Genomic DNA, 14,361 nt, shown 5'->3' on the forward strand with positions numbered 1-14,361 from the left:
CTCTGTGGGGATACTCCAGTATCTGAATACAATAAGGTCACTCAGTTTGTCATCTTGTTAATTGGATAAAATGTAGCAGATTCTGAGCCAGCTGAGGAGGATTGACAAACCTGTCAATAGCAGCAACAGGATCAGTTGGACTGCAGGGGGCAGAAGTTTCTTCGGCAGCAAACTAAATTTGCCCAGTTGTCCATTGTTCCAGAAGTGCTTTCTCTTTGGAAATACATTCAGACAAGTTGAATTTAAATTACTTGAGATTAATTGTATCATACTTGCAATAAGTAATTTAAATTGTAAGAATGAATTACGATTGCTGAACAGTACTTGTCTGTTTGTGACACGACTATGACAATGCACTATTTGAAATGTGTTTTCTTGAAACAGATATGTGCAATGAATAATATATATTAGGGTAGCTGAAAAACAGGAAATATTTTAAATTTACCTTTTAGTATAAAATATACAGGAATTTGTTAATACTGGTTCTATTCGCTGACAGTTTTTTTAATAAACAGTAAAAGCTGTCAAGATTTAAGATAATTAACTCTTGGCATTCATTAGGGATTATATAGTATCATGTTATTTTTGAGGGCTGTAGTAGAAGTTTATATATCGAATAAATCCATCACTTTTCTTCAGACATTTTCTTATTCTTCCAAAGTTGTGCTCTCAGTGCAGGACTATTGCCACAGAGCTTTCTATTTTAAGTCATTTTCTTGCATTGTGCCCTGCTTTTACGGAGCACAGGATAGCCTGTCTAAATTAATCTAATTTCATTGACGTAACCACCCTCTGAGAAAAAGGCCACCACAATGATCAACTTGCTTAGGAGGAAAGATTACAGTTAGGGAAAGAGTGAGCAAGGGTCACTGTGATAGAGCAATATAGAATTCTGCATTGTGTGGAGAAAGTGGATAGGGAACAATTCTTTTCTGATTTATTCCTAACAAAGTGTTGGATAGATTACTTTTGTTTTTTTCTAACTTGAATGTCTTATTGTTTTCAGTTTCATTGTTTGAATAGAACAGGTATCTGTGTTATCTATGTGAGATGGAAAGTTGTTTAAAGAAAAAGCATGCTGTTTCTTTTTTCTTTTTTGCACCATAATCACCATTGCAGTGTTGTTGTTACATTGTATTTATATCCTACCTTTTTTCTTCTTGTGTGGAGCCCAAATTGGCTTACTCAGCTCCTATTTTATCCTCAGAATAACATCCCTGTAAGGTTGGCTATACTGACAGTCTGTGAGTGGCCCCAAGTCAACCCAGCAAATTTCATGGCCCAAATGGGCACTAGAACCTGGGTCTCTTGGGCCCTCATTTCAACACTGTTCATTTACAATTTGTTAGTACTCAAAGTTGTGCTCATTCATGGTATTATTTGTTATCTAATGTTCTTTGCTCACTAAATCACCTGGGCTTAACATGCAATTTGGTTTCCTTGTATACTGGTTAGTTCAATGGTTGCTTCTATTTTGTCTACATTTTGGTGAAGAAACTTATCAATTATGTGTTAAACTCAGCAAGTATGTGTTTCAATTGTTGATTTTTTGTGGTTTGTATTAATGCTGTTGTAAGATTTTTAACTATGTGAGCAGAAAGAAGCCATGGTTGTGGTGAATTAATTTCCTGAACAGTCTAGAAGTGGTAGGCTTACTTCTGTATGCTGTCTCTGAACCTCCAATTTACTGCTTCATTTGCAGACTTAGCTCTAGCAAGGAAGTTGTTTGATGAACTTGTATGAAGAGTTACGGTGTATTGTATAGGAATGCTGAAAATTTCTATAATGCAATAGCTTTCTTTTCTCAGAGGCGAAAGATTCTCCTTTCACTTGTGTTGGTAGGGCTTGCAGACTGGTTCAGCAAGGTGTATGGAAGAGTGATAGCCATATCTGTCAGTGCTGTTAAGTGATGTTGTCAACTGTTACAGGAAGCTGCTTCTTTGGCTGAGTGCCAGTTTACTAAATCAGAGTATAAAGGGCTTAAAATGGCATCTAAAAGAACAGCATGACGAGCCAGGCAGAGAGTGCTTTTTGGTGAGTTGAGAAGGAATGGGTGAGTTGAGAAGGAATGGGCTTTTCTGACTTTTTGAACCAATTTGTTTCTAAAGGAAGTGAGGATTACCAAATTATTTTTGATGAAGTTGACTGGTGGTTACCTAAAAATAGAAAAGAGAAGCTTTTGTCACCACTGAATGATGTATGAAGTACTGTAACCTGTGCTTGTTTTGTAACTTATGTGGACTAACATTATGTTTATTCTAAAATGCAACTAGTGTCACGTGTGAGTTCTTAAATCATTGTTGCTGGAGCATCAGAAAGTGTGCTGTGAGAAATAAAGGATTAATTAAAAGACCTTAGGAGGCTCCAAGTGTACCTCCTTCCAGTCAGTCTTCTGCAAGAACAGGCAGTTCAGTTCCATTAAGAGTGACTGACCTCCTGTTGCAGAAAAAAGTCAAAATTACCTAGTCTCAGAAGAACTCACCTACTGTGCCGGGGCATAAGTGTTAGAATGAAATACAGTGTGCCTTTGTTGGAAGTTCTGAAACACTGTAATGGAATGTTAAGATAAGGAAATGTATATTCTTTAAAAAAAAGAATGTTTATTAAATTTTTCATTCTTTGAAGTGACTTTGTCTCTATTTGTCCTCACTGTGGTTGCTTTCATTACTTTGAATGTGTACATGTTGCTCCCCTTATATGCAAACAGAAGGACTAGTCTGTGATTGCCTGCTTCTGAAATGCCATCAGTAGCTTGCTAACCATTCAGCTGCTTGAATGGAAGCATAAGCAAGGCTGCAGAAAAAGTGCAAAGTATTATATACCAAGTAATTGGATGGCATACAAATTTTATAAATAAATAAATAATTGAAACAAAGATTTATTTGTCTCAGGCCAAACTCTGTATGAAATCTGGAAATAACCAGGACCCTTGAGTTTAACATTCATACCTTCTTAACATACAAAGCGTAAGTGCTGTCCATATTTTTAAATGCCTCTTGTGAATGACTGCACAGAAGCTTGAGTATTGTTAAGACGTTTTTGTACATTTTAATGCATTTATATTGTAAGTTATATTGTCAATTCTGGACTTGGGAAGCACCATCTTATTACACAGACTTGGATCCAAAGCACCTCAATGGTTATGAGCTGGTATCTTCCCTACTTTCCTTCTGTTTACCAAACTCAAGACAAACCCTTTGAAGTACAATTCTTTTATGGAAACCTAACAGATTACAAAACAGTATGAACTCTAAAAAGTGTTCTGCTAAAGTTGAGGAGAAGCATCTTGCCATGTAAAGAGTTGAATCCAAACGGAAAACTTGACCTCTGTCCCTCCCTTTCAGTGAAGCTTCTGACTGCACCCTCAGGGTGCTTGAGGGCTGGATGGTGGGAATGCTGGATACTGTCTAACTGGGCAATGTGCTGCTCTCATCACCTCTTTACCAGGTCCAGGATTGGGTCTTGTATCTGCCTCCCCTCCTACCCTGAAAACCCTTCCTCCCTACCAAAACAGGCAGATTCTCAGGTTCTGCCTGGAAACTTCACTAGGTAGGGAATGCCTGCTCTTCCCCTTGCTCTTCTGCCTCCTCCTCCTCCTCAGAATCAGACCTTTCTGAGCAGTTGGAAAGGAGCAAGAGATGGGCCCACTCTCCACATCAGGCACTGGTGGAAAGCATTTCCACCGAAGCATGTTATATGTCTATGCAATGTTTGTTTGTTTATTCCTTTTAGACTGTCCCTCTACTAGTGTCTCGAGATGGTTTACAACAAACAACAAGTAAAATAGAAATTAAAACAGCACAGCATGCATACAGTAATATAAAACAGATTAAACAATTAAACATTAAAATAACAGGAAAATAAAAATGGTTTTTGCCTGGCACCGCAAACAAAAAAGTGTTGGTCCCAGGCGAACCTCTCTGGGGAGCATATTCCATAATCAGGGCACCACTGCAAAGAAGGCTCTCCTCTGGGTAACCACCCTCCTAATCTTGTTCAAGGAGGGCTCCCGAAGAAGGACCTCCTCCTCAGATCTCAAGAGTGGGAGGGCATAGAGGGAAAGAGGCAGCCCTTTGGGTATCTAGGACCCAGGCCGTTTAGGCCTTTATAAGTCAGCACCAGCACCTTCAGCTGGGCCCAGGGAGCCAGTGTAAGCGGTTAAGGACCAGCATTATATGCAAATACCTGCCGGTTGCTGTTAATACCAGGGCAGAACTATTCTGGACCAACTGAAGTATCTGGACTGTCTTCAAGGGCAGCCCCATGTAGAGCACATTACAATAATCCAGGAAGTTACCAGTGCATGAGTCACTATTGCCAGGCATTGCTCATCCAGGTAAGGGCACAGTTGGTAAATCAGCTGGAGCTGAAGAAAAGCATTCCTCACCACCACTGCCACCTGAGATTCCAGAGACAGCTCTGGATCAAGGAGCACACCCAACTTACGTACCCTGTCCTTTAGGGGGAGTGCAACCCCATCCAGAACAAAGTTGATATCATTCACCTGGAAAGCTGAACCACTCGCCAACAGGACCTCCATCTTCCATGCTATATGAACAATAAGAAGAGGCTGCTGAAATAGACCAAGGGTCCATCTATTCCAGCAGTATATATATTCTGTTCAAACAGTAGTCAAACAGCTGCTCTTGCAGAATCCACAAGCTGGATATGAGTAAAACAGCACCATCCTGTTCATGTTCCCCAGCAACTGGTGTGCACAATCATCTACATTATGATACCAAAGATAGCATCTAGCCATTAGTATTACTAGTCATTTGTAGCCTGTTTGTCCACAATTTTTCCCCAGTCTACTTTTAAAGCTATGAATACTGCATATGCTGGATAAAGTTCATTAGTTTAACTCTTTGATTAATATAGATGTGCTCACACTAATAATGGATCCCTTCATATGTCTGAGGTTAAAAGGCAGTAATTTCTACAGCATTCTAAGATTTACCTAGATGATACACTGGGGGCATCTTATTGAACAAAAGTGCAGTTGTTTCTGAGATTTAAACAGAGTACTGAATTTGGTGCATTCCCTTGGTTAAATAGAGATGTACAAGGATAGTATCGCTAATTTGCAGTAGTGAATTTAGCAGACTTTCAGAAACCTCGATTTATTTAAAATAAAAACAAGTTTCTAGCTCTTAAGAGTTTTGAAATATGTACATAAAAGTCATTGCAATGGCTTTGTTTGGAGGCCTGAAACTTAACCTATACTAGAGGATAATGAAAATGAGACTGCGCAAATATAGAAATGACTATACTGGCTGCTGAATTTTTTTTAAAGGGCGTAATATAGTTAACTTAAGGTTAATTCCCCCTGTTCTTCGTCATGGGCTCTGTGTATCACTCATATGGGTGCTGAGCCTGTGCAGTGCCTGTAGCCAGGAAGATTTAAAAGCTTAATGGTTTTGGCAGGAACTCCATGCCCCTCCCCCTATAGTGTAAGAAGGCGGAGTGCCCGCCATTTTCCCAGTCTTCTTGTGACCACCGTTTGCTGTGCCTTGAGCCTTTCGTCTCTCAGTTTGTAGCTGTTCTCTTAGCTTTCTTAAGATTTCCAAGTTATTCATCCCTCCCCGTTAGAAGTTTTTCTTCACCTCCCCCATTTTTACCCCTTTCCCTCCCCCCAAAAAAGTTTATTCTCTTCTTATGTTTCTCATCTTTGCTACCTTCTCTTTTTCAATCCCGATGGCTCAGCATGTGGCTTTCCGCAAGTGTTCTCAGTGCAGGGTCAAGATGCCCCCCACTGATCTGCATGACCTGTACCACCTTTGCCTTGGAGAAGGTCACAGGACAGATAGGTGTGGCCATTGCCAGGCCTTCACCAAGCAGGTGCGAAAAAACCAGGAGAACCACCTGTGCAAGCTTCTTTGGGATCAGACCTTGGTTGCATCTGATCAACTGGCAGCCCAATCTGCTGTGTAGCCCTCCCCTTTGGCTGTGCCTCCGCCCCGCCCATTGACTGATGGTGCTACTCTGTCAGAGGGAAAACACTCCTCTTAAGTCTCCTCACAAACAAAAGGAGAAGAGGAAACACAGCGGATCCGACAAGTCCTTGGGCCATAAGAAGCCTAAGAAGGACAGGGCAGACAAGATATCACAAGAACAAGAAGGTCAATCAGCCCCATATCCGTGATTTGGGATTGTCTTCCCTGTCGGTCCCGACGGTTGCTTCGGTACCTACACCAAATGGACCGGGGTCAACTGACAATGCAGGTGACCCCACCAGGGTGCTCACGATGGGTCATTCGTTCCATCTTGTCCTTGCCAGAACATCAGGAGGCAGCCATACTTGGATTGATTTCTGACTGAGAGATCCGGGAGTCTCCACAGATGGCTCCTCTGATGGTACGCTCGCCTACACCACAGCCTTCGCCTGAGGCTTCCCTGAGGGCCCCGCCTCAGCAAGTGCGGTACCAGCAGCGTGCTTCCGTACATCCCTCTCGAAAATGGGTGCAAGCGCCGCATGGATCTGCCTATCGTGAACCATGGGACTATGCACCATATGGATTCTATCCATCGGTACACCAGTGTACACTGTCTCCGATCCTGAGGGATGCTCTATTGATGTCTGCAGAAGTTCAGACCAGGCACCCTTCTTCGCTGGCCGACTCCTCCTCCAGTCCTCTGCTCCATTACGATTCCGAGTTGGAGGATTCGGATGTAGTGTCCACCTCATCAGACGTGGTCATCGCCACACAGGGTTCCAGCTCATTCAAGGAGTTGTATTCGTTGTTTGGGGAACTGATGACTAGATTGGCTAGGTCACTGGAGATCAAAGCCCAGCACCGCTTCGATCCCAGTGCCGATAAGTTCTTTAACACTGTGAAGAGAGAACAATCTGCCGCCATCATTCTGCCACTCATCACGACACTCCGTCAGGCGATGATGGAACCATGGAACTTCCCTAACCAGCCGCAGCTGACTTCATGGCAATATGAATCTATATATCGAGTTCGAGAACAGGACATTCTATTTCTCCTGTGCCACCCGAGACCGAACTTCATCGTCGTGGAGTCATCCCAGGGTTTTGGCGGGATGCGAGTCGAGAGAACACACCACTCCTCACGACAAGGAAGGGCAAAAGATCAACATGATGGCCCACTGTATTTATGCTGCCACAGGTCTTGGGCTCCAGATCTCCAATTATGAGACGACGTAGGCTCTCTACCAGTATTTTTTCATGCAAAAAATAGAGAATATTGCAGCATCGCTCCCAGAGCAACAGAGGGACCTAGCTTACATCTTCACCTAGGAGGCAGTGCAGGTGGTGATTCAGCAGCTCTCTACGGTGAGACATCATGTTGATTGCAACTCAAGGGCCCTCATTGTGCTGTAGCCCTCTGTCACCATGCCTGGCTCTGGAACTGCAATTTTCTGGATGAGACCAAGCGCCTCATAGAGAACATGCCCTTTGATGGCTTGGGACTGTTCAATGCCAGGACGGACCACAAGCTCAAGACCATCCACCAATCCTACATGACAGCTCGGCGTATGGAAGTCCCCAACCAATCCAGACGTAAGTGGTCTTGGTCCCATCCCTCCTACCGATATCAACCACACACACAGTTTTCTGGCTGGCAGCAGTTTCAGCCTTGTCAGCATCACCGAAAACCAGTGCAGCACTATCAACAGAGCTGTCGCCGCCTGGATTCTGATAAGCGTCAGCTTTGATGGGCTGAGCAAACCTTCTCTCCTGAACCCACCCTCCCCTCTTCCTTTTGGGGGTCGACTGCAAAGTCGACTCCCCATTTGGGAGTCCATCACATCTGATCAGTGGGTTCTATCCATCGTGGAGCATGGATATAAAATTGAGTTTGATACTGTACTCCCATCGAGACCGATCTGATATACGTCTTTGTTGTCAGTTCTCAAAGATGAAGTTCAACAACTTCTTTGTAAAGGAGCAATTCTACAACTCTCAGGCTCCGAGGGGTTACACGGTTTCTACTCAAGATACTTTACAGTTCCAAAACGAGATGGTGGTCTTTGCCCAATATTGGACTTATGTGACATCAACAACTTTATCAAAACTAAGAAATTTCGAATGACCACCCTTCAAAACATCCTTCCATTGCTCAGGAGAGAGGATTGATTTGCTTCCTTGGACTTGATGCTTATTTCCGTATTAGCATCCACCTGTCTCACAGGTGATTTCTTTGGTTTATGGTCGGTTCTGACCTGTTTGAATACAATGCTTTACCGTTCGGACTGGCTACTACTCCACGGGTCTTCACCAAATGCATGGCTCCGGTGTGTGCACACCTCCGGCTTCAGGGAATTCAAGTATACCCTTACCTTGATGACTGGTTGATTGTCTCCTCGTCTAGAGAAGGCCTTTGATCATCGATTTGGATGACATACACCTTCTTAGGTGATTTGGGACTGTGTATTAATTACGAAAAATTGTGCCTTGTTCCTTCACAGATCATTGATTTCATCGGAGCCCATCTCGATTCCACGACTCGAGAGCCTTCCTTCCTCAAGGACGACAAGAGAATCTTTGTGCATCCATTCGTCAAATCCACATGGACAGAACTGTTCCAGCACTGTTGGTACAGAAGCTCCTCAGACATATGGCTTCCAAGGTCTCCGTGGTCCCGTACACCAGACTACAGATGAGGACCCTCCAACTCTGGTTCAATGGCCTCTTCTGACCACAACAAGATTCACCACACCAGCCTCTTCGTCTCCTGGTCTCCATTCTCCAGACCCTGTTATGGTGGACTATACAAAGCAGTCTGTCTGTCGGGGTCCCATTCCTCCTTTTGAGCCCTTGGCAACTACCGACTTACGTCTCTTGTCATGGAAGACTGCCTTCCTTGTTGCTATCACATCAGCTAGAAGGGCCAGTGAATTCTGTGCGCTCTGTATAGACCCTTCTTATCTCAATTTTCACAAAGAAAAGGTCGTTCTGCGTATTGATCTGGCGTTCCTTCCGAAGGTTGTGTCACCCTTCCATGTCAATCAGGACATTGTTTTACCAGCCTTTTTTCCTACTCCGTGGAGCGCTCACTAGACTCCCTTGATGTTTGTTGATGTCTCGCCTTTTATAGGTCTCGTAATACCAAACGTCTTTTCATCAGGTATTCTGAACATGACAAAGGGTCCCCCATTGGGTCCCAAAGACTCTCGAAGTGGATTGTTCAGACCACTGAACTGGCCTATCAACTTTCTAAACTAGACTTGCCTGTCATGCCCAGAGGCCATTCCACGAGGGCTGCTGCGGCTTCCTTGGCTTTCTCCGCTGGCTTCATGACATTTGCAAGGCGGGCACTTGGAATATCCCTTGCACATTTGGCAGACATTACTGCCTTGATGTATGTGCCAGACAGGATTGCTCCTTTGGTCGTGCAGTCCTTTCTTCTGTTCTTCAGTGACCACACCATCCCACCTCCGGGTCTGGTAAGCTTGCTAATCACCCATGTGTGTGATACACAGAGGCCACGACGAATAAAGGCAGGTTACTCACCTGTAACTGTCATTCTTCGAGTGGCCATCTGTGCATTCACACAACCCACCTGCTGGCCCCACTCAGTGTTGGTGACTGGGGTTCCACGGTATGGTTTCGCTTGGTTACGGATCCGTAAGGTGTATCTTCATGTGCATATATTCTTACCTTTAGTATCTTAAACACTTAATGTGTAATACTTTTTGCTTCCGCTTGGGGAGCGAACTGTCGGTCTTCAGTAGACTGGGAAAATGGTGGGAACTCCGCCTTCTTACACTATAGGGGGAGGGGTGTGGAGTTCCCGCCAAAACTGCTAAGCTTTTAAATCTTCCCGGCTACAGGCACTGCGCAGGCACAGCACGCATATGTGTGATGCACAGATGGCCACTCGAAGAACCACAGTTGCAGGTGAGCAACCTGCCTTTCTTCCATTAACCTCTTATTATCATCATTATATAAGCTGGCTGTCCAAACCCAAGCTTGTGACCCATGTGTGGCTCTTTCAGTTTATTTTGTGGCTTGCAGAGGAGCTGAAAAAAGCATATAGTATAGTAGGTTGCTATTTGCTTCGCACCTGAGGCTGTGGCGAGCAGGTGAAATTGGGCTGCTTCCTCCATGGGCCCTGCTGGAGCTGAGAGGACTGCATGACAGCTGCACTCCAGGGAGGGATCAGGTCCTTGCTGAAGCTTCTGGCATGGCAGCTGGCGATGAGATTTCCATCCTGTTCTGTGGCTGGATGATGCCTTGCACCCAAGCTCCAAAGGCAGCAGTGTACAGCCACTTAGTTTCCTCTGATATTCAGACCCAGAAAGGAAACAGAAAGGTCCTATTCTGAAAGGCTTTCAGGCATTTTGGCTTGAAAGCATAGCAGTACCATCGCAGAAGTGTATGCAGCAATAAGTCCTACTATGTTTGGCAGAGCTTACTCTTAGATAAGCATGCATAGGGTTGCACTAGCTAAAATACATGTTAATTGATTAATCAAGCAATTTTGTCAGAAGTTTTTAACGACTCATGCCCAGGATGGAGACTCACAAGACCACTGCGGGCAGCAACTAGCTTGATAATTGTAGCAATGTATGTTTGGTCAAAATTGTGTGTTTGTGTGCGTTCGTGTCTTGTTGCTCTAAAGTACCTGCCATTTTACTGTACTGTACGTGGCATTTCATTGAGAAAGGATGGTCGCCAGTGCTCTATAAGGATTGGGAGTCAGAATGGGTAAAGAAATGATTCCTTCATATACTGTATGAGGTCCAGAAAGCCAGGAACCGTTGGTGTATCAAATCAGATTTATTAATGTTGAAAGGCTATGTATTGACTGTTTTTTCCCTGCTCCTGACTATTAGACAGATGACCAGAATCATATATAATACAAAAATGAAACATGCATAAACAGCATCACAGGGTGAGTTTGCCTGGACAAACGTTTTTACAAAGCCATACTTTTTCATAATTTGAAACATAACTGGTTGAAAAAGGCTTTTTGTTTTAGCATTTGTAATGATGAGTTGATTAGTTTTTAGCTGATTTGTTTTATGAAAGCACTTACAACTTGTAATATAAGAAATCCTACAATTTTAAACAGGTGTATAATGGGTATGAAATCCACTGCATCTTTGTGCTAGGAAAAGTTTGCTTGGTGGAATTTATATTTGAAGAAGAAGAAATACTTCTTCTTCAAAAAAACCCTTAGTTTTTCATAGTAAAACCTGGGGACTACAGTGTAATATAAACAGAGGATAATATTACATTTGAGTTTTAATTAGGACTACAATCATAAAACATACACACTTTAGTGTATATCTGATTAAAATCCATTGTAATTTATATATGGGTAAATATATTTAAGACTGGATTATGAGAATTACTGTGAGAATACAGATGAGTTTCTGGCTGGAAAGATCGTTCTTGTTTCCTTAGAATCTATGCTATTCTCTCATCCCCCCCCCCCAATAATTTTCCTCAGAGGCCACATGATTAAACAGAGAATGGCTCACTTTGGTTGATCATATATCAGCTTAATGAGCCAAGATGTGAATGCGAGTGTTTTAACTTTACATTCCCCCCTTTCTTTTTGTTCCCTTTTATGTGGAACATAAGAATAGACATGCTAATGGTCCATCTAGTCCTGTTTTCCATTCCCATGGTGGCAAACCAGCCTCCTACAGAGTCCCTCAGGCAGGCTACATCCACTTACCCAAGCTCTCAAGTGCACACAGGCATACTGCCTATGATAATGGAGGTAGCATATAGCCAGCAAGGCTTGCAACCATTGATAGACGTATCCTCAATGAATTTGTCCAGTCTTCTTTTAAAGCCATCCAAATTAGTGACCCACACAACATCCTGGGTTAGAAAATGCCATAGTTTAGCTAGGTGCTGTGTGAAGAAGTACTTCCTTTAATCTGTCCTGAATTTCACACCAAACAGCTTTACGGGTTGACCCCAGGTTCTTGTATTATTGGAGAAGGAGAAAAAATGTCTCCATCTCCACTTTCTTCACACATGCACAACACTTTTCTCATGTCTCCCCTTACTTGGCCTTTTTCTAAGCTAAACATACCACACGGGGGAGTTGCTCTTACTTCATCATTTTAGTTGCCTTTCCCTGCACTTTTTCCAGTTAAATGTCCTTTTTCAGGTGTGATGACCAGAACAGTGCACAATATTCTAAGCATGGTCACACCAAATATTTGTAAAAGGGCAGTATGATCTGGCAGTTTTATCTTCAATTCCTTTCCTAACTATGCCTTACGTGGGGACTGCCTTTTTCATAGCATCTTCACTTTGGTTTGACATAGTCATTGAGCTGTCCACCACAATCCTGGGATCTTTTTTTTATTATTATTTGATCAGTCACTGCTAGAAGTCAATAACTATAGTGTCTTGCTTTGTGAGAACAGGAAAGCTAAAATCCAAACGATCAGGATTTTAACCCAACTTCAAACAGCATTTTAAAGTTCTGGCTTGTTCTGAAGTTGGTTACCATAGTTTCCTAATATGGATGAGATGAGACTTGTATGGTTAATTGGAGACCTTTAAAGCATGGGAAGATGCTTGTTCATATTGTAGCTTGCTAAGATGAGGTATGGTTGTCTGAAGTAGGCTAGAATATATGTAGGTGGATGCAGTCTGAGCTGCTTGAAAACACTCAGCTTCTAACTCCATGTGCAAAATTCCTGGAAATATTACTTTCCTGTATAATTACCTCAGGTTCATGATTATATTAACAAAAATAGATGTTGCTGGGAAACCTATTTAGAGTGACAGGTTTCTCAAGGTTAAAATGTTGCCCCTTTCTCCAAGCTTCATGTTTTTCATATCGTAACGGATTTTCAGTGACTTTAAATGTCAAACCCATATATACATGCTATATTTAAATAACTGCATGTTTTAATGCAGATTTCATTAGACCAGATGATGGACTGCTACTTTCATTAAACATAGATGTCATGACAAATTATGAAGGATCATAGGAACTGTGGTCAAGCAGGTTACCACACAAGCAGTACAAGTTTTGGGTGACTTTAGTCAAAATGGAAGATAGATACCATTTAAAGCTATTATAAATAAAAATAGATGCCATTTAAAGCTATATTGCATTAAGTTGCTCTAACTTGAAGAGCAGTACATAGTACAGATTATATTATTTACTGTACAGCAAGGCCCAGTATAATTCTTGAGATTGTGCTAGGTTCTCAAGGAGTTCTAACAGCATATCCATTTGGCATGGTCATGTATAATATCAAAGCTGGGTTGAAGGAAATGGGGACAAAACTCCTGCTTTGAATAGTTGTAAAGGATGCACAGTCCCATAGCCACAAATACCTAATGGTGTAACCTTTCAGTCTCCAACTGACTTCAGCTTGAATTGAGCCTAATAATCCAAAGCAAGAATTACTGAGATTGACAAGATTAGATATGAAACAAGACTGATACTCAGTTTTTCATATATCCATTAGATATCCACAGACACTGTGATTAAAAACTTCTACATTGACTTCACCTTCAGTGTGCCAATTATTTCAAGGTACTCTGTTTCTGCTGATCTTGTAACCGTCAGTCCATACATTTGTAGAAAACTCAGTACACACATTATCTTCTTCTGCATTCACTCCATTATTAAAAAATATATGGTGCAATAAATGTGAATGCATCACCTCTTATGGGTGGGGAAGAGAGAGAGAGCATATGTGTATACCTAAGCAGAAGGATCAAGATAACTGTGCTTTATGGATTTGCATTTAGTCGGTCTAGTCCATCTACTCCAGCACATGTACAGTAATTGCAGTATATACAGACAACACTAGGTGCAGACAGCATTATAACAAAATAAATGATGTCCCCAAGGAGTGCCACTTGGGGAATAGCATTTGGAAAAAAAAATCAAGACTGCTAATAGAGATTTTTGTAATGACATGTTTGGAAGGAGACTGTTTATGCTCACATAGTCTTATGGGTATGTCAAACCAGTTGGCACTAATTCCTAATGATGTAACTAAAAAGCATTGGCTGATGTATATGTTGCCTCTATCATGCAGAGGTTTCTTGAATCATCCTCTGCATGTGTTTGCTCCCCTGTGATCAATGTAACACATAAAATAGCTGTTTATGCAACTTTTTCACACTAAATGTAGAGTTTTTATATCGGCTTCAAAAATTGATGCTATTCTGTAGAAACTCACGATGCTAAACATAAGAAGTACAAGACATGCAGCCCACACTTAAGGGCAGTAGCATGGTGAAGGAATCACCGAGAAGCAGTTTGAAATTATTTTTGTTACTCTGAAACAACATATATGGTGGTCCACAGAGATGCATTTTATATTCCATTGTCTAAGCTTAAGTAAAAAGTTTGAGAGGTTGGCATTGAGTTTTTGAAAGAGGTATAGGTTTCTCTGCAT

The 14,361-nt window shown here is 42.2% G+C and overlaps 1 protein-coding gene across 6 annotated transcripts in view; it reads left to right on the forward strand.

Moving 5' to 3' along the window:
- Positions 1-14,361, forward strand: part of RAPGEF6 (Rap guanine nucleotide exchange factor 6) — a 176,861-nt gene that overhangs the window by 63,866 nt on the left and 98,634 nt on the right. The window lies entirely within an intron of this gene.

Source organism: Varanus komodoensis, unplaced genomic scaffold (genome assembly GCF_004798865.1).
Source record: "Varanus komodoensis strain SLA01 unplaced genomic scaffold, ASM479886v1 scaffold7_3, whole genome shotgun sequence".
NCBI lineage: Eukaryota > Metazoa > Chordata > Lepidosauria > Squamata > Varanidae > Varanus > Varanus komodoensis.